The sequence below is a fragment of the Numida meleagris genome, chromosome 4 (genome assembly GCF_002078875.1).
Source record: "Numida meleagris isolate 19003 breed g44 Domestic line chromosome 4, NumMel1.0, whole genome shotgun sequence".
NCBI lineage: Eukaryota > Metazoa > Chordata > Aves > Galliformes > Numididae > Numida > Numida meleagris.
Genome location: NC_034412.1, coordinates 50,296,485 through 50,321,424, shown reverse-complemented (window position 1 = coordinate 50,321,424; position 24,940 = coordinate 50,296,485). Strand labels below are relative to the sequence as shown.

General features: G+C 43.2%; 2 long non-coding RNA genes across 26 annotated transcripts in view; one reads left to right on the top strand and one right to left on the bottom strand.

The window, feature by feature from the left end:
- The window catches only part of LOC110397876, a 295,332-nt gene that overhangs the window by 86,203 nt on the left and 184,189 nt on the right, over positions 1–24,940 (bottom strand). The window lies entirely within an intron of this gene.
- Positions 11,419–24,940, top strand: part of LOC110397877 — a 38,614-nt gene continuing 25,092 nt past the window's right edge. The window contains exon 1 of the long non-coding RNA XR_002438057.1: positions 11,419–11,528. This is a non-coding gene — a long non-coding RNA (uncharacterized LOC110397877). The remainder of the gene's footprint in view (positions 11,529–24,940) is intronic.

Sequence of the window (24,940 nt, the reverse complement as noted above, 5' to 3'; positions counted from 1 at the left end):
TCCCATGGGCTTCTTTCTTCTCTGCCTTAGTTACTTAGAATGGTAACATCATGAAGATGACAGTCCATATGCAGTTATCATACAAACTACCATCGCTGAGGCTCACAAGCACACGAACTATTCTCAAAGTCAGTGTCTTCTCGGCGGCCAATGAACCAGAAGGGGAACACCTGCACTCCTACCTGCTGTCCCTTTCACCTCCCTGAGACAATGGGAGACATTTTACTCTGAAATTTGACACATTTTACTCCAAAATTCAACACAGTGGTTCCAGTTCAAGGACAAGGGGTTGATTCTGCTGGAGGACCAAACTGGTGACACTATCCCACAGTACTTTCCTGTATTCCCAGCCCTGCTGGGTTCAGTCTCATCACAAGAAGCAATCTGGTAATCAATGGCATGCCAAATGTATGTCTATACCTATTTAAAAGCTCATTAAGCACTGCATAAAACCAAGTTGATGAAAAGCTGCTGTAAGAGGAAAGCCACAGCCAATCTCTCATCAATTCATACCTGTAAGTTTTGCAGCACTCTTCGTTTGTGGCCCTTCTCTCCCCTCCTTGCTGCCCTTTTGCAAAAAGTATAATCAAATTGTCACCACTACCTACCATGTGATGTAGAGCATTTAGGAACTCATTTAAAGACCTCTTGAAATCCCTCCTCTAAGAAAAAAAAATAATTGTATTCATGGCTATATCATTGTTTTCATTTTGGAAAGTATCTCCTAGAGACTCTGTTTCTCATCCTTACCACCTGATGCTCTTTTCAACTTCTTGTTGCTTTGACTTCAGCTCAGCACACAATGTTGGGAGCTATGCTGACCGAAAACCAATGCATTTTTAGGTCTTCTGACCCTGCCAGCAGGCATGGGAAGGGAGGGAACAACTCCATCTGCCATAGCCTGACTTCGCAGAAGAGGTCCAGACTGCACAACCAAACCTAATGAGGAAGTTTACATGTTCCTTTAACTCACTGCAGGAGATAAACCTATTCCAAAGTTAAGCTAAGACAATCTTGGATTGAAAAATGCTCTTCAGGCTTAGGAAGTGTTAAGTCCAAAAATCACCACCAACAACAAAGAAAACGCCCCAAAACCGCAATGAACTCCAAAGATTATTAAACAGCTGTCCAGGCTCTGATTGAATTCTAGTCATCAGTCCTGATTAGGGTACCAAATCAGCAGCGCGTTAGGCAAACAGTGAGTTCACGTATGTGCTAAGCTTGGTTTCTTCATAACCAACCTAATTCCGAAAGGCCCAACAGTGTAACTGCAGCAGTGAGCAATGCTATTTTCAGCAGCATAGTAATGCCTGTGAAAGCCCTCGCAGGGCTGCTATGTTGTCAGGCGCTTTACATCAATGTAATTTAATTCAGTTCCCTGCCCTGAATAAGCTTTTCTGGCATATGCAAGTGTATGTTGGTAAAGCTGTCTGCGCAAGGGAGATTTTTCGTGCCATAGTAATTATGCCACAGACTCAGTGACAGACCTGCAATGGGGGAACAAACCACTTACTGGAGAACTTAACCAACTAAACAAAACTATGCAACAGAGCATGCATTTCCAGCATCAAATAGTGAATTTGCCTGGAACTTTGAATAGAATCAGGCATAGATGAGGGAAATAGGAACAAGCAGAACTTCACTGGGAAACTTCAGTAACATCAATGGGTGCAGGAAGCCCGGGATGCTTGCAGAGATCTACTGTGAATAGAGAGAGGTTAAATTTGTCAAGCAAATGACTTGCAGAGCATTTTTCTCCCAGCTCTAGCTAGCAGAAGTGAGCCTGAGACAATGGGCAATTCATTACCCACACATCTCCGTCTGAGCAGGGCAACAGAAGTCATTTGGCGTCTGTAGACCTAATTAGGTGCCATTAAATGGACCGATACTCATTTTCCTGCTGCACGACTGGAAAAGCAATTTGTGTGATGCAGTTGCAGAGGTAGAAGCTCTGAAATCTGCTTCAACTTTGTGTGATGTTTGCAGCCTGAACAGCAGCAAACTTGGGAAGTGGGGATACGCAATTGAGCAGGTTGTGTACACAAGACACTGGATGCAAGTGTGCACAGCTGCTGACGTTCATTTTGCTACTGAGAGCAACATGCCCCCACAACATGTACTGGAGGGAAGGAAGCATAAAATCCCAACATCTGGAAAGAAACCTCCGTAAGGAGATATTTTACATCTTTTTGTGTTTTACGCACTGCTTCTCATTACAAGAAAAGAGCATAAGCCACAGCCTGTTGGGGTCAAGGCAGCATTTCCTAGAGAGTCATTCAAGTGCTTCAGCATAGGTGTTCAGTGCCTTTCCACACAGCCTGGAGGCATCCAAATGGAATGTGATGCTCAACGCCTCTGCTAAGGCACGCGAACTGCTGCTGGTGTGGCTGCAGCAGGCTCTGCCTGTCTCCCCATGGCCTCCATAGTCAATAAAAAGAAGTTCATGACACCTCCTGCTTCCCTGCCCAGGTGAGTGCCTTTTTTACTGAATGTTTGAACCAGAGCCCTAAAAACAATCCAGCATTCTGGAGCTGCTCCAATACACAGACTCTGCTCAGATTAGATTCTGCTAAATCCAGCCTTGTAGAAAAGAGCTATTTGTGGTTTGGGGAGGCACCCTAAAATGCAGGTAAAAACATATTTTTCTATCCCTAAACCAATATCCTGCTTGGTTTTCTTTGTACTTCAAGTATTTACCAAAGCACTGGAATAATTGATGTTGTTCTCTCAATGGGTACTTCTTTCCTGTGAGATAATGCAAAGGTTTTAGCTATCACATAGGGATATTTTGGAGGCAGACTCAGTTTTTAATTTGGAGGAGGAATGTCGCGTGACAGCTCTTAGATGAGCTAGTGCTAGAGGCTCAGAGCAAGCAACATTTGCAGAATCACAGCTAGCTGAAGTGCTGCATCAGATCCATGAACACTCCGACTGATCACATTGAACCTAAATAAATGTAGTTTAGAAAACTTACTTTCATGCGGCAGAGCTAAAATGCCCCCATAGGAAATTACACATCATTTCCATAGTGATATAGCATCTGATGAAACGATCCATATTTCATTGAGGTAGCAGCCTCCAGATTTTTACAGTGCAGAACTTGCTGGGCTCATGCAATAGCAGCTCCAGGGAAGAAGTGCTGCAGTGTATAACCAATGCGACCCACATTGTGCTGGCCTCTCAATGCTGCAACAGCATTAGAAGCACGAACAATACCCTTAAATCATTTCCTGAGACTGCCTTTGAAACTTGCATCTTTCAGTAACTTGTTCGTGATGACAAGTGTTTCTAGTCTGGAAGGCAGCCACGGTTCACTAGGTTGAAGGTAGAGAGATACAAGTACAAAAACCTGGAGGTTTTATCCACCCTTGTCTAGAATTTGCCCATTCCACAAGCAGAGAAGAACCTCAGTCACACACCAAGAGGAACCTAATGCTCCACAAATGGTCTGCAGTGAACCCAAAGAGCTCCCCAGCTAGAAAACCAAGAAAAAAAGACATGGCCACGGCTGCCAGCCCACAGACACCACAGCAGTCCAAGAAATGTTAATCATCAGCATCAAATTCAGGCAGGAAGGGCGTTATACAGCAAAGTGGTATCATGACGTCACAGAAGTCCGATCAAGTCACAGAGCCATAGAACCTCTAAGGTTGGAAAAGACCTCTACCATCATCTAGTCCAACCATCAACCAATCTCCACCGTGCCCTGACCATGTACCCCAGTGCCATATCTCCATGCTTCTTGAACACCTCCAGGGCAGGTGACTTCACCACCTCCCTGGGCAGCCTGTGTTAATGCACCACCACTCTTCCTCAGAATAAATCCTTGTTAATATCTAACCTGAAAGTCCATAAGGCTCTACGCCAACCAAGCAACAGCAGACTTTTTTTTTCCTGAGATTCTCTGCACTGTTTTGTCAGAAATTAGCACTGAAATCATTGCTAGTATCATTTCATTTACTAGTAAAAGAAAAAACAAAACCAAGCATTTTCTCACAGAAAACCTGTTTGTGTTTATGTTTTCATCAAGACACTATTTCAAACGTGACCTTGATAAAAATAACCACCATCAGCCCTTAAAATACATCTACAGTAAAGTAGGAGGTGGGAAAAGGAAGAAAGGAATTCAGCTTGCATATACGCAAAGGAAAAACATGAACATTTTTAAAATATAATCTTTCCTTTTTTAACTTATCTTGTAATGGAGCTTTATAAAGTAAGATCCCTTCCTGCAGTTCTCACCAGGTAGGAAGGTACGATGTAGTTTATAGGGAGTGCTTCATCAGGAGAGGCAGGCACACATTCACACTGCGATGCTGCCTTACAAGTGAAAACAATTTTCTCGTGAACTAAAACTGAATCCCACACCATCAATATCAAGATATGAAAAACATGCATGGGGGGGGCTGCAGATTGCATTTGTGATGGTGGTGGTGATTCTTCCTTCAGTATTTAGGGGTATGGTCTTTTTATGTGTGGTAAAAACATTATAATCATCCTTGCCATGAAAGTCCAACTTTAGATACTCTTGTTACTATACATCTGCATTATCCTCCAAACAGCACTACTGCTGCCGGCACAAAGACACTACAGAAATAACATAAGAAGCACCAAACATGCCTGGATTTATCTGTTTTCTGCAAGTGTACTGCTGGGCAGCCCTTCTCTGCGCAGTCCCATCCTTATATTATTGCATTTGCTTCAGCCTCACTGCAGCACTGTTCACTGCTATTTCACACCTTGTTTCAGTGTTGCACCCAGTGTACTGCTTCTTCCTTTATTTGCTGAATCTTTATTGTAAGCCTCTCAAGATTTAGAACTTCAGGCTTTTCCATATGCTCTCTTCTATTATATCTCCTGAACAAACCCATACCTCTTTATTACTCACCTCACTGGAATGATAGGGGCTCCTACTAGGCCTTTGTCTCCAGAGAAAGGGATTTGAGGCAAACAGAAGTTATAGTGAGAATGCCCATTAATTTTAAGTACCTAATCCGAGATGCCAAAATGGTCTCTTTTTTTTTTTAATATAGCTTCCTAAATTGGAAGCACAGCTCCCCTTGAATTCCAACAGACTGTAAGTTAGCATTACTTAGCTGAGAAGAAAGTTCCCCTGCACAGGTATTTTTCTAGGCTATTCAAAAGGCTGAAGACACACTCACTCATTAATTAACTATTAATTGTAAGTGATTTCAAAGAATGCATGAACCACGAACCACTCCCTCCAGTTCCTCTCAGACACTAGCGTGGCTTGGCCTTGTGACTTTGTCACAATGACTTTTTTTGTGAAGTACTGGACAATCAATATATCTTGGAATGGAAACAGAAGAGAATGTGAAGGGCATCACTTGACAGTGCTGTAAAATCTTTATCAGGCCAGATTCTCAGCTGGGGTGCTCCTCAGCTAATAAACTGAGCTGTGCTGAGCTGTTTTACACCAGCTGCTAATGTGGCTTCTCAGTCTTCATATTTAATTGCCAACTACACATAATCCTACAAATGTGTACTTTGGACTCGTTTCTCCTAATCCCTTTAGCCCAACAATGGCCAAGGGAAGGAGCAAGGGAAGAGCCTCCACACTCACTCCAAAAACCTTTCCTGATTTCGGGAGGTGGAAGACAGCTTCCATTTTCTCCCAGCAGAGGAAAGTGCAGCCAGTGGCTTGGTTTGTAGCCAGGACCGTGCAGACGGAAGAAATGGGGTCACCTCCCGATCTCAGGAAGTCGCTACTCGTGCACAGCTGCTTGAGCTGGACTGATCCCAGCCGCAATGGACCTGCAGGCTGCCAATGGACCTTTATGCTAGGGAAGGAAGAGAAAGGGAAAAGGGGAAATATGGGATCACAATAATATTGCCAATCCTTTACAGCACAGAAATCTGGAACCCACAGTGTTAACATGTATAAGCTGCTTCAACGAGGGAATATATACTGTTAAATCTTGGGAGTTATTTAAAATGCCAGTGAGTATAATAGCAGTGCTCTGAAATAACCATTTCATCTGCCTACATTACTCTAAAATTAATGAATAATGAAGCGATGCCCTTCACATTCTCTTCCCTTTCCATTCCAAGATATATTGATCAGATGACATTTATTTAAGTTTGGGATAATGTATTAATTTCAAGATAATTATTCAATATACTTTTGTCACTGTTGATATGCTTCAATGTCATACAGGGGCCAGGGGATGAATAAACTGTTATCTGACATTGCTGGACAGGGTACTAGAAATAAATGCAATTTTTCTCCTTGAGAATCACTGCCTTAGTTTTTCCTTCTCTTTTTTTTTCCGCTTTGGTGGGGAGGGAGCGCTGCGGAGGGCGTTCGCATGGAGCGGAGCCCAGCAAGTGGGGGGGCAGAAAGGAAAAACACAGAGAGCACTGTGGGCTGAACTGCTCTTTCGTTGTCACTGGGGTCAGCCTGATGCTTAGCAAAGCTGACAGAGCCCATCCTTAGTGGATGCCACTGCAATATTAACACTCATTTGGAGCAGATGTGGCTAAAAGCATGAAACATTGAACAAACAGCTGCCACAGATCCAGTGCCATTGCATGAGCACTTATGTTCTATTAATGCTCTGCGTTCCCAGGGCCGGGAGGGCAGCCTCTATTCCCTCGGTTCCCCGGCAGATGGGTCAAGCAGCAGCACCACGGCGATGCATCGCATTGGCCTCGCCGTGCCCAGCCCTACGCACTGCATGCTCTTGCGGCTTGCTCCACGCAGCAGCACCAGCATTTCACTCCTGATTTATGTGGACTGAGAAATAACTTTTTTTTTTTTTTTTTTAATCTTGAGTCTTTATGTGGTCCCCCACATATCACCACGAGAGACAGGCAGCAAAATGGAACAGTAAAGATTCAAAAATCTCAGCTCAGCTCTTGGAGATCTTGAGTGTAAATCTGAAGTAAAACTGTTGACCCTCATGGACTTATTTGCCATTTCAACTGGTGTGACCGAGAGCACAGTTTTAGCTGTCGTGTGTGCAGAGTAGACTATCAGCAGGAAAACCTGCCTGCACAAGAAATGGGTTGGAGTCAGTGTTGAATAGCATCCCTGCATAGGAGCTTTCGGGGAAGGCAGTTTTCATTTCTCCTACGCTGACATGCCACATTGTTTGCAAGGACATCACAGGGTGCCTGCAATTTACCAGTGCCAGTGGCTGGTCATTAGCAGCTAGATGATGCCTCCTGACAAGGGAAAGACATGCAGTGGGGACAAAGCCATGTATGCTGGGCCCAGCTACAGGGCTAGCAAAATGTCAGCGTCCCTGAAGGCTGAGGGACACCTACCAACAGCAACGTGACACTCACGTGTCCGTCACCAGCTCCTACTCAATACATATCTTGTAAGAAACAGGAGTCCTGGCCCTGTAACCTTGGGCCAGCAGAGGAAGACACCAAGGCCACCACACTGATGCTGCAGGTAAACACAGGACAGTGCAGAGGAGCTTGTTAGATGCAGCGTCTCAGGCTCCTTCCTCTGCATTATGGCCAGTTCCTCATGTGGGAGCCACCTGAGGATTTCAGAGTTTTACTAAGTGATTTTTGCTATATTTTAAGGTAACCATCTCTTCAACTGTTACCTAGTATCTGCAATCAAAAATAAATTCAGGTAATACGAAGTTGAGCCTGCTGAGTCCAAATATTTATTTACCATTAATTACCAAAACCCATCATTAACCAGGGCTGCTATTTAAAAAGGAAAAATACTATCTATTTTTGTCGTATTTATGAACTAACTCCCAAAGAGGACCAAAAGCAAAAAAATCAAAAGGAGCAAAAGGCACGGGTAATCCTATAATTAGTAGCATTTCCAACAGAACGTGGTATCAAGGGAACAGATACCTGGGTCCTAACCACTGCCACCTCTTTGTTTCTAGTTCCTTCACCTTTCTCACGACCACCAACAAAGCAATAACTCTGTCTTTACCAGACAGCATTTAGATAGTTCTAAAAGGACATTTCTATGCCTGCATATTTCTAGCAGCTTAACTGGTAAAACATTTGTTATCACTACTTTTTTGCAAGTAAGTCAGAAGCAGTATTTCCCCACCCAGAAGCAGGTATTTGCTATTTCAGGTTCAGATGTGACCTGTGAGCCAAGTTGCAGAGGGAGATCCATGACTGAGGTTTGTGACACAGCATGCCACAGCGCGATGCAAATCCTCCTGTAAGTGCAGTAAATCACACTTGGTTTTGCAGTCTCTGCTACTTGCCAACTTTTTTCCTCTTGCTTGTCCTAGTTCACCAAGGGCACTTCTACTCTTGCAGGAGCAGAAGTGCCAGCAGGGCACAGCAGGCTGCACTGACACAACCCAAGAGCATTTCATCCCTCCCTCAGCATCAAGCATGGGACACAACAGCAGCATAATGAAGTATCATTGCCATCATTAGTGACATGAAGGACTGCCCTCCATTAATTTTCCTGATGGCCAGGTCTGCCCTCTGTTCACTTCCTTCCACCTTTCAAGCATGCTCCTAAGCCTCAGTCTCCAAGTAGCACAGTCTATAAATCAAACCATCAGCAGTTCTTCAAAATGAGCAAAACCATGCACTTAACTTCCTTCTTCCTATGTCTGTCATCTTTCTGCGCAGTAAATCAGAATCTGATACACATTTGTTAACTCCCTGACAGAGCAGAGATGAGCCAGCATCAGCAACTCCCCAAACGATTTAAATTCACACAAGTGACAATTCTCATATTTCTAATTCACAAGGAGTATTAGCAAACTTTCATATGGATATGTAGGGCTAATTTAAAAATATATTGGACAGATGAATATATGTATACGTTTCACATCTGTCACCCACAAAGCACCACAGGGAAAACGACAGCAAAACTGAACTCAGTTTATTTCATATTCCCCTAGGAAACAGCCACCTGCTCCTTAAGACTTCTGCAGAAGTTCCTGCATGTGTTTCTGGTTTCACGGGTCTACTGTGAGAAAGTCAGCAGCCCAAACCAGCAGGTTCACCAAGCTCTGTGTGTGCAAGGTGCCACAGAGTCTGCAAGGCCACACTGCTGCATGCCCTCCATCCTCTGCAGAGGCTTCATTCCTTCATGCATTTCCCTTCAGTGTTCCATTGCAAAAAGAGAGGGGAAAAAAAAACCCAACAACGAAAAACAACAAAACCACAACAAATGCCTGCAGTAAAGAGTATGGCTTTCATAATCATTTCTTTCAAGAGTTTGTCTTTAGCCTTTGAATGAAGTAAAAAAAAATCTGTATGATAAGCAAGGTTATTCTGATTGCATCTGACAGCTTTAAAGTGCACCCCTTTCTCCTCAAGAGACTTTGATCCTCTGGCTAACAGGACTTGTAGTTGCAGAAAATTACCTTGTCATCTGCAACACTGTGTTACAGGCTGGTATTGACAGTGCAAAGTGTCAGTAACTGATGCACAGACCAGCAGGGCAAAATAATTAATAATGCAAACCTGCTCCCATCTTCCTTTCAGCAAGCAGACTGCTCTCCAGGATCCCTCGAACGCCGCTTCCTCATCTTGCCCTGGCTAAACTATCTCAACGCTCAGGAAAAAGACACACCATGACAAAACATAGGAAAATGTTTTTACAGTAAGAATGGTGACATGCTGGCATAGTTGCTCAGGGTGGTGGTGGAAGTCCTGTCTCTAGAGACACTCAAGGTCAGGCTGGATGGGACTCTGAGCACCTGATGTAGGTGTGGGTATCTCTGTTCATTGTAGGGGAGTTGGACTAGGTGGCCTTTAAGGGTCCCTTCCAATGCAAACAATTCTGTGATTCTATGATAGGCCATCAAGAAAAAGCAGCAATTCAAAAGAGGGCACTTGGGTATTCTGCAGAAATTTGTCAGTTGCTCTGCTCACCCAAAGAGTACAAAACAAGTATCTGCACTTCTACTTTGCACAAAGGCTAAATCAAAGAGAAATCCCAAGCAAAAGGTCAATGGCTAATCCACTGAGCTGCAGCAGAGTGTATCACTTACTCCACCTTGTAATAACACGTGGAGGCACAGGGGAAAACCAGACAGAAAATCCATCCTGGTAAAAATAACACCTCTTGCTGCTGGGTATCAAAAGTGCATTTCTAAAAGATATTTCAAGGATCAAGATTTAAGCAGGGAAGGCAGAAGAAAGCTGCACCATCTGAAGGATAAAGGCATGAGGTGAATCAGATGGGTGAGGGCAAAGGCATCACACTTCTGGGTTCTGTTGCTTGCAGATTGACAGCAAGGCCCAACTCCCTTTAACACCTAGCAGAACATCTCCATAGAACAGCTTAGGCTCTTCACCTGTTGCAAAGGCCAAGAAGGATGGAGAATGGATGGAAGATGGATGCAGAAGGTGAGGAGTTAAGCAGATTGCTCTCCTAGCTTCACAGGCTGCCTGTCTTCTGTTTCTCTGTTTACTGTAACTAGAATCAGCAATCCAGTTTTGCCTCGGTAACCAAAGTTCACCTGATCATAGAATCACAGAGTCATAGAATCATTAAGGTTGGAAAAAAACACTAATATCAGCTAGTCCAACCATCAACCTGTCAGTCCAGCCATCAACTCATCAACAAACTGCTCAACAAACTGCACTATGACAGCCTGTTGTCTTTTGATTTTGTGTTGGTATTAGAGAGCGTAGCCTTTGCTCACTGCCACAGGCAGGTGCTGGTGAAGTGCTGCTCTGCTTCTTCTTCCTTCAACAGAGGTTTATCCTATTGTGGCTTTAACACAAACCCTGCTCTCTGAGCACATTTCAGATCAAACACAAATATCAAAGCCAAAGCAATTTGCATCCATCAGCTGCAATCAAGATCACTGGCAACGCTGCTGTGGCTTTCTGGGCTTCACCTGCCCTACGAGTTCAAAGGCTACAGCAATAACCATTAGCATATTTCCACAGACAGGGCAAGCGAATGAGTGAATATTTAAACAGTGCCAAAATATCACAAAGGTCCTCCTCTGCCTCAGAATTGGATTTGTCAGCTCTTAAATTGTGTGCATTTCCAAGCAATGCAATGCACTATCTGAAAAACCATCACATAGTCCCCATTTCTATAGCAAATTGCTTCATAAATGTTAAGATAAAGAATAACATTATGCTTCCCACTGCAATTAGACAGTGCCTCCTGACAGACAGAAATAATGTGTTCCATATACAGTTTGTTATTTACTAGGGAGAAAGCTGGAAAGAATCACAAACAAAATGTGGGGGGCAGCCAGAGAATGCTTTTACCTGTTCTGTTCCCAGGCTCACACCCCATTTCTGAACCAGTTTCAGTGATCAAAGGAGCATGAGTACATTGTGTATATGTCTTCCCAGATAAATAGGAGAAGTAGAATTAGGAGAAGTAAACACACTGCTGCTAGGAGCCAGCAACATGCGCTGTGTGATGGAATCATGCTGAGATGTCACATAGAGTGGGTCATTGTGACCCACGACAGATTCTGCAGATGGTTCTGTGCTGCCCAATTCTCCAGGAGATAGCAGTTGCTGGTTGAGATGCAAGACAAAGCTGGAATCAAGCCAACCTGGACATTTGCTTCCTTATAACTGTGAGTTTACCCAAAGTTATTTCTTGAAGAAATAATCTGGAAGTAGAAAGCTGTGACAGTTCTACTAGAACTTCTGGGAGACCTACTTGTATTTAAGAGGTCATACTGTGGTACCTAAGGTAGAAGATAACACAGTAATGGTAGGGGAAAACATTATGCTTCTAACCGGGAAAAGATTAAATAGCAAGAAGGCACTCAAGTAGTCAAAAAGACATTAAGGAATGTTTTAAGTCATTAAGGACTTGAAATTTAGAAAATGTTACCCTGCCAAGGCACCAAAGCATTGCACTCCGGAAGAACAGTGTTTTCAACAGAACAGCTTTGAAGTTTCACTACCAAACTATCTCTGTGCCCATACACACACAGGCACACAAAAGTTCCCTCACTGCAAGGAACATAAGCTTTCAGCACCAGCCCTGCTTTTAAATGCAAGGATTGAGAAGTAACAGATGGCAGAGAGAGCAAGAAGAGCATCTACTGACCCAGCAGGTGATGTGACTGCAAAGCACCACACATGTGCTGAGGTCCTTCACTGGTCAGGTCTAGGCTTTAAGGATATTATTACAGGGGCTGCAGATGAGATAGCCAGGTTCAGTTTTCCCACTTAGGGAAGATTTCTCTCATTTTCTGCCTGAAGTTGTAAGTGATTCAAACATCTCAGCCTGACTTCCCGGGCTTCTAACCTTCTTACAAATAGATGGACAATGTAATCACTTCCAATCTTGCCCTTTGAACAGGAGTTATTCAGTGGAGTTTCCAAGGGTAGTTTTGCAGCAATGCCTTGCACACTCTATGCCAGCTGCAGGGAATAACCATTATCCTGCCAGACCAGCGATACAGGATCATACCCTCCTTTACACAGCACCACAAGGAGGAATGGTATCTACTCCTTGCACACGCTGACAGGAAAGTTTTTCAGTGAGGTAACTGTGATTAGATCTGACTGAAATCCAACTTAATTTCTCAACCAGACTGTGATCTTTATTTACCTGGATGCTGTGCCACTGCTGTCAAGTGGAATAATTCCTCGCTGGGCTTTTCTCAGTCATCCGCTAGAAGTATATCTGTAAGGGGAGCCTGTCCAGGAGATGAATGATAGCACTGAGGAGCAGCTCCACGAACTCGTCTAGCACCAAGCGTGGGGATTTTATCACCGTGCAATCTTGAACTGCATTTAGTTTCACCATGTACCCAAATTATTCATATAGATTATCCAATAATGCTCACAAAAGGACTTTCTTTAACTGTTCCTATACCCCCAAGACACAGAGTTGATGGTTAGGGGAACTGTTCATCAACAGGAAGAGAAAATGTCAGTAACAAATGCCATCAGGACAAAGCACTCAGCTGGTGCCCACGGATCCAACTTCACCGGTTCCCAGGGCTGATGCTACCTGGTACTGGTGTTCAGTTGGTAGCAGCGTAGGTGGGAGAAGATAGAGGCTTCCTGCAGATGCACCTCACCCTGTGTGGTGCAAAGGGCACAAGGGATGCAGTCTGCAGAAATGCTTGTCAATGCACGAATCGGAGAACATTTAATGAACAAAAGGTCAAGTCATTTTAGCATGCCATCACAATCAGACATATGCAAAATAATGACGGGGACATACAATTTGGCTGTGTGTAAAGAACTGATTCCTATTTTCCTTCTGCATTACATTTTAATCAGGCTACACATCGCTCCTGTCTGCTTCTGCTAGCCAATTTTTAAGGAAATCTTCAGCTCTTCAGAGTTATTTCTTTGTGTATTTTTCTACAGAGTTTTTATACTTTACAAGGGAGGCTGAGTAAAGTGTGATGTGTTGAAATGTTGCCTGAACAAAGGTGAAGTCCAAGAAAAAAATGATGACAAGGCACTCACCAAAATTATTTGTACAGGCTGCAAAGATGAATTCAACAGTCCTTAGCAAGGTCATAAGCAGAACCGAGTATGCACAGGGCTTTTTGTTGTTGGTTTGGTTTTGTGCTTTTTTAAGGAGACACCTTTAAAGCCAGTAGAAAGATCACCTCCAGTTTCAGTGGGAACAGTTTTAACAAGTCTCGAGTAATTTCATGGGGAAGCAACAGATAAATAATCATAGAATCGTTTGAGTCAGAAGGGATTTTTAAAGGTCATCTAGTCCAACTCTCCTGCAATAAACAGGGACACCTACAACGACAAAGGGCTATGTCAGGCCAGACAGATATATTTATTTTTTAACTTCACACCACACCATTTCATGGGATCTCTCCTTGCACAAAGAAGGCATGCACTGCCTGCATCTAGATGGATGCTGTGAAAAAGCCACTTCTCCCATGCCACATTTGTCTAGGTTCAAGCATCTCCCTTCCAGCAGAGTACTCCTATGTACCAAAATGAGAAGTATCGTAGAACCACAGAATGCCTTGAGCTGAAAAGGACATGGATCATGGAGGCCAACTCTTGGCTTCACACAGGACCACCCAAAATCCAAACCCGATGTCTGAGATTGGTGTTCAAAGGCTCTTGAACTCTGGCAGCTTGGGGTCATGACCACTGCCCTGGGGAGTCTGTTCCATGCCTACCACCCTCTGGTGAAGAACATTTTCCTAACACCCAGCCAGAGGGGGATCAGGTTGGATATTAGGGAACATTTCTTTGCTGAAAGATTGGTGAGGCATTGGTACAGGCTGCCCAGGGAGGTAGCACAGTCACCATCCCCCTGGAGGTGTTCAAGAACTGTGGAGATGTGGCACTAAGGGACATGGTTGGTGGGCAATGGTGGGGATGGGTTGGGGTTGGACTTGATAATCTTAATGATCTTTTCCAAACTTAATTTCCATGATTTTTTTGAGAAAAACCTGGCTCCAAGACACCTGCATTGTGCAGAAGGCTGGGAAAAACCATAGATGAAAAGGGCTCTACCAGGTCAGCCCGGAGGTGCTGTGCATCTGATAATGATGACCAGCAGCCACCGAGGTATGATTGTACCAACAGCATGAACACAGAGCAATATCTTCTCAGGAACATTTCCTCAGTCCCTGCAAAAACCTTACAGCAGGCCCTGTTTACAGGCATTAGGGGTCCTGAGAACTCAGCCCAAAGACAGAACACTCCCTCCTTGCAGGGGGCTACAAATTATGGCACTTTGAAAGGCAAACAGCTTACTTGGTTTTTGTCTTAGCCTATCTGGCTGCCTATAGGACTGAGAGGAGTCAGGTCTTGTTATTATGCTGCCCTGTACAATTAAGGTTTTATAGCCTGACTTAAAAAGGCGATCTTTTCCCTGAGTGACCTGGGGCGGAGTGAGCATGGCTCAGTGCCAAGCAGGCACGTTTTTATGTGATAAATAATCAGTTGCGCGTCCAGTGTGTGATTCTTGTTAAAATCCAGGCGCTGGAACAGCTCCCGAATCGCACTGCTACCACCTCCACCAATCTCTTTTGCATCTCATTGGCATTTGAGAACGTTAATTGACTCATTATTTCAATTCATATTCAGGGAAGGAAGTTGATTAAGGCAGGCAGATGCAGAATCTCCAGACGCATTTGTAGCTGCGTTGTTTGTCCCGGCAGTTTACTCGAGTTATTAGAATACTTAGGAAGTAATAGCCAGGAGAACAGGGAAAAAATCCTGGGAAGAGTGGTCCCTTTCAGAATTTGTCTTCCAGCCCACCACAACGCAGTCTTGCCCTTCATCAGACCTTGCCCTGACAAAGCTCAAAGAGAAAAAACTCTACTTGAACACTGGAAACTGAGCAAAAACTGCTCCAATCTACCAAGAGGCTCACAGCAAACTTCCACTGGTAGTTTGCTTTGGGATTGAGGTTGATCTGGAGAGTCTCCTACAGATACCATCTGGCAGTATTTTGTGACCTAACCGCTATCCCCAATCTTGTTTGAAGGTATAATTACATCCAAGACAACAGCTTTGTGTCAGTGTAAGTCAGGACACAAATTTGCCTGAGATCATTTCGTCTCTTCTCACAGAAAGTAACTGTGCTTGCATTAAAGCTCTGACATGGAGAGTGAGATGAATAAATACATAAATAAATAAATCTATCAGATAATGTTCACCTGATCTTAAACTATGCAAGTCTTCCAGTAGGACATGGTGGTAACCACATTCCAACTTACGTTGTACTTGCACCACATCCAATCAATCTCAAACTAAATTCGAGCTGCAGGATGCATTTAAAGAAAACTTTGGAAATGCAGCTATTCCATAGACATGAATCCGGCCTCTTCCTGCTGAAGCGCAGCATCGTTACTGCTGTTAAGGACAAATCTACTTTGTCAGTCCTAGTCTCTTTCTCTTTAGATGCACAAACATTAACTTGAACAAGGAAAATATCCCTTATGGAAGCGTATTAGAAGAGCAACAGTAGAAAGAAATGGGTCCTTCAGAGCTGTTATGATCTGTCATGTAAGTACGTAATTAAGGACTTTTTAAAATGCAGATTATGTAAATACATATTAAGGGTCTTCTTAAAATGCAGATTTTCGACCCACTGGAACTGAATGATTCCTCTGGAGCTGTTCATAAACACATATTTACATTCTGAAGTGCAGATTACCAATCCAAGTCTAGCAGCTTCTCCTTCAGTGACCTTTTAAAACGCCTTCAAGTTTATCTACATGAAGAAGATACACTCACCAAAAAAAAATTTGGACAGTTATCACCTTAACAGAGGACAGACTTCTTAGCAGAGATAGCCTTTAAAAAAGTCAGTAATAAGCCTGATCAATGCTTCTATCCAGCTGATGCTAAGTTAGTAAACCCTGCATGCACGCACATACTTTTTCCCCACAATGCTTAAAAGCAGCAACTCAGCACTGTGCATTTGGATCAACATTTTGTGCTTTAAAAGGCAGTTAGCCAATAAAGTTGGATAAAAATGAAATGAAATGTCAAAGGTTCATCCACATAGAAAATGCAACAGGTAAACAAACCTACCAGCACATTAGCTGTCTGTCGGACTTGTCACTTGTTCCCAATGCATAATTTTTGAAGAACATGATATGGTAAGTTGCTGGGTAGAACTATGAAAATAGGCACTGGGAACAAGCTGGCTTTTTTAGCTATCCTGTCACACTGGTAGAGTTGCACCTTGCTAGACTAACTGAAGTTCTGGCTTATGGAATGCTTCAGTAGAAGCATTCTTAGGCATGCATTATCCCACATTCCAGATGGATTGGACAACTCCACCAGGGAGCCTGCTCGTTTAAGAAACCACTCTTCTGTGACTTGTAACAGGCCAATTCTATCAAAAAGTAGCATAAATAAATAAATAAATAAATAAATAATGCAAGATAACAATTATTCTAAAATCCAGATTGCACGTGGAGCCTTTTCAGAACCTGACAGAAATGCAGGATTTCCATGGAAACTTCACCACTCACAGCGTAACATGCACTTGCTAAACCAGAAGAACTTCAAATCTGCCAAGGTAGATTTTGCCCACCAGAAGGAAGAGTAAAGCACTAAAAAAAAATGAGAAAAAAAAAACCCTCAAAAAAACCCTAAACCCACAACTTGTTCCTTTCTTTCCCTTATGGTCCAGCTAACACTTTAACCCACACTGTTTGTTAAGCATCATACATAGGAGCAGCCTAGTTTATCTGCCTGAAACTAATGTCACTAAATACTTACCAGTAATACAAACAAAAAGAGTACAAGCTGGATTTAAGTTGCTATTGTTGTCCAAAACGCAGTGCAAAATACTCCTTCAGGAGACTACACACCCAGTGCTCAAATAATCACTTCTCAATTAATGTCAACAGAATGCTTAGATCTCTCAGGTGACTTGAGAAAGGGACAGATGGGGCTGATCTTTAAAGACCAAAAAAGACAGAATTTTAGTCGAAGCAGACTGCTAAAGCATAGTATATTGTGCTTTGGGAAAGAGGATAAGCATCTGGTCTGAAGCGGTAAGAAACACAAAATCTACCTGATTCTCGTCAATATTCGGAGGTGCTTGACTTGTAATATATTTCACTTTTTATAGCTTAAGTCCAAGGTTATACTCCGTCTTGTTATGCTACTGATAACACAAACTCCTCAGGCAACTTTCATGCTCACATCCACTTTTAACTTCTCTTACCTCTGCATTTTTTTCCTGAGAAGTTGTCTAGCATGAAATGCTACAGAGCTCACCCCAAGTGTCCTCAGAGTCCACACGCTGATATTTGGCTTGCTGTGAGCTTACTGATCTTGTCTCCATTTTGCTTTTAACATCACCAAGTCTCAAATTCTAAGCGCTAAAAGGATCCTATTACAACACACCTCTTTCAAATAATGTCTGAGATGGCTTTAGAAGCAAGAGCACAGCCTCTGAGTTTCCCTGCTTGCCAAACAAAGCCACAGAAACATCTCTAGAACATTCCAACCCTTAAAAATACTTCAATATATTGAGCAGCTAAAGTTAAAATCAGTTGTTTACTAGACTAATTGGATACCATGAGACAGAACTATCAGCGTAGCCTGCCACTCAGACTGTGTAAATTACCTCCGCAAAGGAGTTCCTGTATCACAATACACTGCACACTTCACAGTTTGCTTTACCTTCTGTATCACAGCACCTGTTCCAAACATAATGTCACAGTGTGAAATTCAGAAGCGCTCCTGGATGTCCCTGCTCGTATGAGCCCTTGATTCACAGCCCTGTGAAGTCAGTGCCTTTGATCAGTGTCATCAGATACAGAGTTCACTGTCAGCCTCTGTCAGGAGACGCCACAGGGAGTGCTGGATGGAAATAGCCATACCAGGAACCAACCTGAATCTGTGCCAAATAGGAATAAAGGAACATCTTTAGACTTAAGGGAAAGTAAACATAAGTGACAGGTGATAGAAATGCTGGCTGATCCTGCTGTGGTATGGCAAGTGACATCCTGGTGCCTCTCAGTCCTTGGTGGCAAAGCAAGGGAGTCCATTATCCCTTCTGAAAGCATTTTGAGGATTAAGGAGGGTTGTGCAGGGGAGAAACACCGGGAGATCCACTAGAGTAATCTTATTCCTGCTGGAAAGTTGCTAGAAATAGAAGAGAAGAAATATCGATAAATGCAATATATATTAAAAAATGGGTAGGGCAGATAAGAATGGTGCTGGGAAGGTTCAGATAAGATTTATCTCATAGCTAAGCACTTTTCCCACAGAAGTTAACAATAACTTGATATATTGAATGAAGATCTTTGAGGTCTGGTGCTTAAGTTGCACCAGTGGAGGTTCAAGTTGGATATTAGGAAACATTTCTTCTTAGAAAGAGTGGTGAGGCATTGGCACAGGCTGCCCAGGGAGGTGGTGGAGTCACCATCCCTGGAGGTGTTCAAGAACCGTGTGGATGTGGCACTGAGGGACGTGGTCAGTGGGCATGGTGGGGATGGGTTGGGGTTGGACCTGGTGATCTTAGAGGTCTTTTCCAGCCTTAATGGTTCTATGATTCTAAGATGGGAATGAGCTCCTCTATGGCTATGAGACGCAGCACTTTATGCCAACCACTGGAAAACCTGACCTCAGACTTTTTGGAAAATGTGTTTTATGGAAATCATTTGGGTCTTTTCAGATTTGCCCAGTTTCATGATGTTAGTAGAGCTGGTCAAAAATATTCTGACAGAATAGCTTCCTGTCACAAAGCGATAACTTATAATAACCGAAACGTTTAGCATGTTTTGACAATATATCACTTCTCAAAACGACAAAAGAACTTCAGATCAAGCAAATTCACTTCACTGTGACTTTCATTTTTATTCTCCCTGTTAAAGTGAGTTCCACCCCATGCCAGTGATGGTTACATTTTTTAGAAATGAGGGCAGGTGCTTTTTTCAGAGTCTCTCTAGGCTGCCAAAACCTGACTCTTCACCCTACCCTATGCAGCTTCTCTGCTTCTATTACAAGAATGCAGCCCAGCATCACACAGAACTCAAGTTCCAGCAGCACCCAGCACACCAGCAGGCCTCAGGGAGAGCTGGCTTTCCTCTCAATTTCAGGAGAGGCAGGAAGAGCATGAGTTAAACAAAAGTAGCTGTAGCACAAAGTGCTTTAGGAAGAATAAAAGCCATTCTAAAAGAAAAGCTGGCTTCCTGACAAACATGTTCCAGCAAATATGATTCTCTTTAAGGTCTGCTGCTTTACCAGTAGTAACTAATAATAACAGACCGCCCTGCATGCGACACTGGGTATCTGAAGATTGAATATTCACTGTAAAAGCTCTTATTTACTTGCTCTCTCTAATTACCAGTTTAATGTATAATTTGTCAAGTGCTGCCATGTGTCTGGCATTGCATGAATCAGAGGATGGACAGTTCCTTACAGTTTAACGATGGCATTGTCCTTCGTCATTTCCATACGTGGCATGAAGGGGCAGAGGACTTGCTTCCCACTGCATATCTTTACACTCCTGCTTGCAACTGAGCACAGAGGACCAACTGCTGCCTGCTTGCCATTCTGCCCAGTGCTGACGCTGATGAGCTGGGAAATTGCTTCTTGGGCTCCTGTCCCATGCAAATGGACTGGTCCAGCAGAGCCAAGCCAGCCCACTGCCTGGAGCCCAGGGTGGCTGATCTGACAAGGCAGAGCAGCAGAGAGCATCACAGCATCCTCAGTTTCTGGGCAGCACTAAGCAAAAAGGTTTTGCTTCAATCCATGACAAAGTTTGATTGTGCCATTCAGAATATGGCATAACAAAGAAAATGAAGATTTTCCTATATGTTTTCCCCATTTATTGTCCAGGTATACTATTGTAGCATCTTCTAGAACAAGAGACTTTACAAAACTAAAAACAAACAAACAAATGCACCCAATCTTCTCCACTTTTGTCAAAATTACTTGGAAGAAAAGGAAAAGAAATGCATCATTAAGGAAACAAAGCAACTCCAGGCTTCCTAGGCATCCCAGACTCCAGCAGACAATGGCTGTTTCAAAACTGGGAGGCACAAAAATGCCTTATTATTCTACATCATGCTGCCACTGTTTCTAATAATCTATGATCATTCGTGCTATTCACAGTGATTAATTCTTATTTTTACTTGCTCACCTCACAAAACACAGCACGTACCACACTGGGATTAAGGTCTGTACACTGGGAGGGAAAAGCTCTTCCTTTTGGTTTGCCAAGATGGTGCGAGGGGATCTCACATTGAAGGGAAGATCCCAAATCTCATCAAGTCAGTAGAAGGATGCAGGCTTTGGCTATTTGCTGCTTATATTGCAGAGCTGTTTTGTTTACAGGGAGCAAACAAGATGACAGCATTATTTGGACCCAGTCCTCTGCTCGTGCTGAGAAAAGACACTGTCATTAAATGGGGCACTTGAAAGAAAAGTCAGACATTGGCCTTAATTATTGCTTTTGACTGCAGTGTCCAGAGACTAAGATTCCTCCTTTCTTTTCCAATGGAGCTGGTGATATTAGTGTAGGTTTTCCTTCTGTTTTCAATTCTTTGTCCGTGACAGATTTCACAGCAGGAAACAGTTCTGTGGCATATGGCCACTAAATTACAGAAACTTCAGAAACTTCTGTCCATGAGTTAATTTTAAAACTAAAGAAACAGAGTATTTTTTTTTTTTTAAGAAAAAACTAAACTAGGGAGCAGAAAATCCTTTCTCTTTTTACCTACCCTTGAACATACTGTCTGCAGCCTGGTTTGCAGAACCAGCTCCACCAGGGCTCTCTGACCACCATTCTACAACTCAGCAGAATGAGGGCTATGACTTTAGGTGAGGGACCTCAACTACCAGCAATAAAGCATGGCATCGGCCACTAATGGGCTTGTTAGAATCACAGAAACATTAAGGTTGGAAAAGACTTCTAAGGTCATCAAGTCCGACCCCAACCTATCCCACCAACCATGTCCCTCAGTGCCACATCTCCACAGTTCTCGAACACCTCCAGGGACGGTCACTGCACCACCTCCCTGGGCAGCCTGTGCCACTGCCTCACCACTTTTTCTGAGAAGAAATCTTCCCTAATATCCAACTTGAACCTCCTCTGACGCAACTTTAGCTCATTAGCCATTGCAGCAGATGGGCGTGTGCAGAAACTATTGCTTCACTTAGTCATTAACTGCGCTATGGAACAGCTGAATCCAGCGCACACATGGGGGGAAAAGTGGCCTTGGCTTGGGCCTTGGTAACTACAAGCAGAGAGGTAAAATACTGTGCCAACAGCAGAACTGGCTGAAAGGATAACACACACAAAACAGCAGTTGGTTTTCAACATTCATGAAGTGGAACGAGACTTTTGTGATAGGCTGTAGGTGAGAAAATGCTCTGCAGTAGTGTGAAGTGTTTATAGGTGGCTTCCTGTAGATACATCAATACTGGAAGCTAACAAACAAATAAAAAGCCAAAACCATCAAAAAAGGGAACTCGAGGAACTTATTACCAAAAACTACAAAGAAGAACCATGTAGGAAACTAGAAAAACTAAACTCACTCTTTTCCACATCTTTCTCTCTCCCTTCACCCCATGTCTAGATACATATTCTCCTCACCTAGGACTACACATGTATCTGCTGAAGTATATGGGAACTAAGAATGCACAAGCAAATTCTCTCACGGCTCTAGTCAAAATACTACACAAAGATTAGCTGTACTTAACTGTACTCTGCTCAGAAAACAACAAAAGCAACACACTCACTACAAGCAAACCCAAACCTGCAGTTTTGCACTGGCACACATTTATCACAGCGAGACCCAGCCTCTCTTTTAATGATGCCATCCCTACAATCTCAGTGAGTTATTATACCGTAAAGCAAGAAGATTAATACCGCCGTACAAGCAGTCTGATTGGATCTGGCACAATCAAGGTTTCTTAGTGAGAAAATGTACAGTTTCCTAATGCGGCTGACAGAAAGCCACACTCAGACCTTTTCAAAGGCTTTCAGGAGTTATTATCACAGATTAGCTATGGCGTGAGCAAAAAGGTTTAAAGTCTTGTTTGTAGCTCGCCCATGGCTCTAAATTAGCAGCTTCTCTCTTAAATGATCAATTGAGTCATAGGTGTTAATGAGTGAAGTTTTGCCAGAAGGGGTGAGGAAGAAGGGAGAAAGATCTCGAGCCACTGTTCTGCAAAAAGGCAGTAAGAAAAATCTCAATAATTCCTAAAGTCAAGTTGTATTTTAATCAATGCCTCCCAAATAAGATGAAGAAGCCACACTGTGACTTTGCCAGCTGTAAAAAAAATGGAAGTCTGGTTTCACATTTGCATGATTTTGAAGGTCAAATGCCTGCTATCCAAGTCTTACTGATCCATATGGACTAGAAATGCCACAATATGCAATCATCACGAAGGCAGATTGTCTCCTGTAAATCTGTCCTTTTTGTAACACATTCAAAATGTACCGTATTGGATGGATTATAAATCCATTCAGGAAATACAAGCAATATTGTGCCGAGCGCCTCTGCTTTATGAAAACCCCTGTGTATGGGTGAACACACACGTGTGTGCATGCGGCTGTGCGTGTCCCCGTAGGAGAAGCAGAGACAGATGGCCCAGTGCTACCCTCGCTAAAGTCAATGGGAGTTTTGCCATTCACTTCGGAAGACAAAAGCATCGAATTGTGGATAAAGGGACTTGGATTAGCACAGTGTTTATTCTATCTGGATTTAGAAATGAAAAACTAGTACTGGAAGAAAAAATGGGATGAATTGTTGGGAAATCTCTCCTGAAGGAAGGATGCCACTATGTGCCTCGGCCCTCATTCTTGCAGAAGTGGTCTGAGTGACGTGATAACCAAACTACCCTGTCTCTTGCATTCCTCAGTCCAGAAGAAAACAGGGAAACTCAGCTTCACATCAAAGCACTACTAATTATTCTCATGCTAGGGACTTTGGCACAAGTCCTTCAAAGCTCTCTTTTAAGGACAGGACTGGAAGGTCGCTGCTCTCCAGCGCAGCACAGCATAGCACTTTCATTTCTACAATTTTAACAAATCACTTTACACATTGCCATTTTTTTCTTCCAGCACATGGAATTGAAAAGAGACATATGGAGACCAGCATGCAAACCCTGCAAACATTTCAGCATAGCTTCAAAACTAATGCTAATCAATTTTTTGAAACTTCTTTCCCCCCTCCCCTTCTTTTGACTCAAGAATAATTTCTCAAGAACCCAAGGTGGTTTTGAAAAACGGCACAGCAACACCCTGTAAGTGACAGGGAGCCTCCCCACCAACCCTTCCTCCTCTCATCATCTTTTCCATTTGGATCCCGTGCACACAGGGTCACCCCCAGCATCCACACAAATGTCTTTGAAAGCTCAGAGCAATCCATCTGGGAAAGCGCTGACCAACAACTGTACAGCACCAGTTGCGTCGGACTTCCATTCCCCTCTTTTTTCCCAAGGAAAAAAAATATCATAATACAAGCTATCAAAAATCTCCTTCTGCATGAATGTGCTGAGCATTACCTGAGAACAAGGAAGGCACAAGATGAACAGACCTTTACAACAGAATGTGCATCTGCCAAGACAAAAATACCCAGCGAGCTTCTGGTGCTGGCACGGTGACAATATAAGCAAGCTGTCTTTGCAATGATTTTGCAAATGATCCATTACAAGATTGGAGTATGAATTCTGCAAAGGCCGTAAGGTCCCAAGGGCAACACATTCTATATACCACCACCTAAGCATTCACCAGATAGACAGGGCTACGGGCTAAAAAGAAATCCTTCCAAGACTTTTTGTACAAATGCTTTGCAACAGACTTCTGAGTTGTTTTTTCCTCCCTCTCCCTCTCTCTCATTTTGTTCAGTTGCCTGGCATTTGCTAACCCACAAGCTGCTGTTTCCCTTTCCAAAGAAGCTCTGATGGGTGGAGGGCCAGGAAAAATTAGCCCAACTGATGAATGCAATCTCGACAGAAAATATGTTTTTTATCAGCGACCACATGTTGCCAACAGCAATTAAAGTAAAACTGGGAGATTTCATCGGATATAAGCCTGCATAAAAGAAAAAAATATATAACACAACAAATCCAAAAAGAACCAAGAACCACAGACTCTCTTCTCAGGTACCCATGAATTCAAGTGAATTCTTCGTATGCTCACAGGTGCAGAGGAAGAAGAGGAAGGCCATTCCAGGGTCGATGGCATGCATGTTTGCTGGGGCTCTGCTTTCCACCCTCACTGTGCAAATGTGAAGCACAACCCCTGACCTCACAGGTCTGTGGTGGACCAAAACCTTGCTCTTTGTTCAAGTGATTGAGCCTGGAATTATTTTCTTCATAGAGCCTTACTATGCACCTGAAGCAAAAAGTAGACACAACAAAGAGAGCATCCAAACTCTAACAGATAAGGATTTTTGCTATTTTTTTTTTTAAAGAATCATTAAGGATGAAAAAGACCTCTTAGATAGCAAAGTCCAACCACCAACCCATCCCCACCATGCCCACTGACCATGTCCCTCAGTGCCACATCTCCACGGTTCCTGAACACCTCCAGGGACAGTGACTCCACCACCTC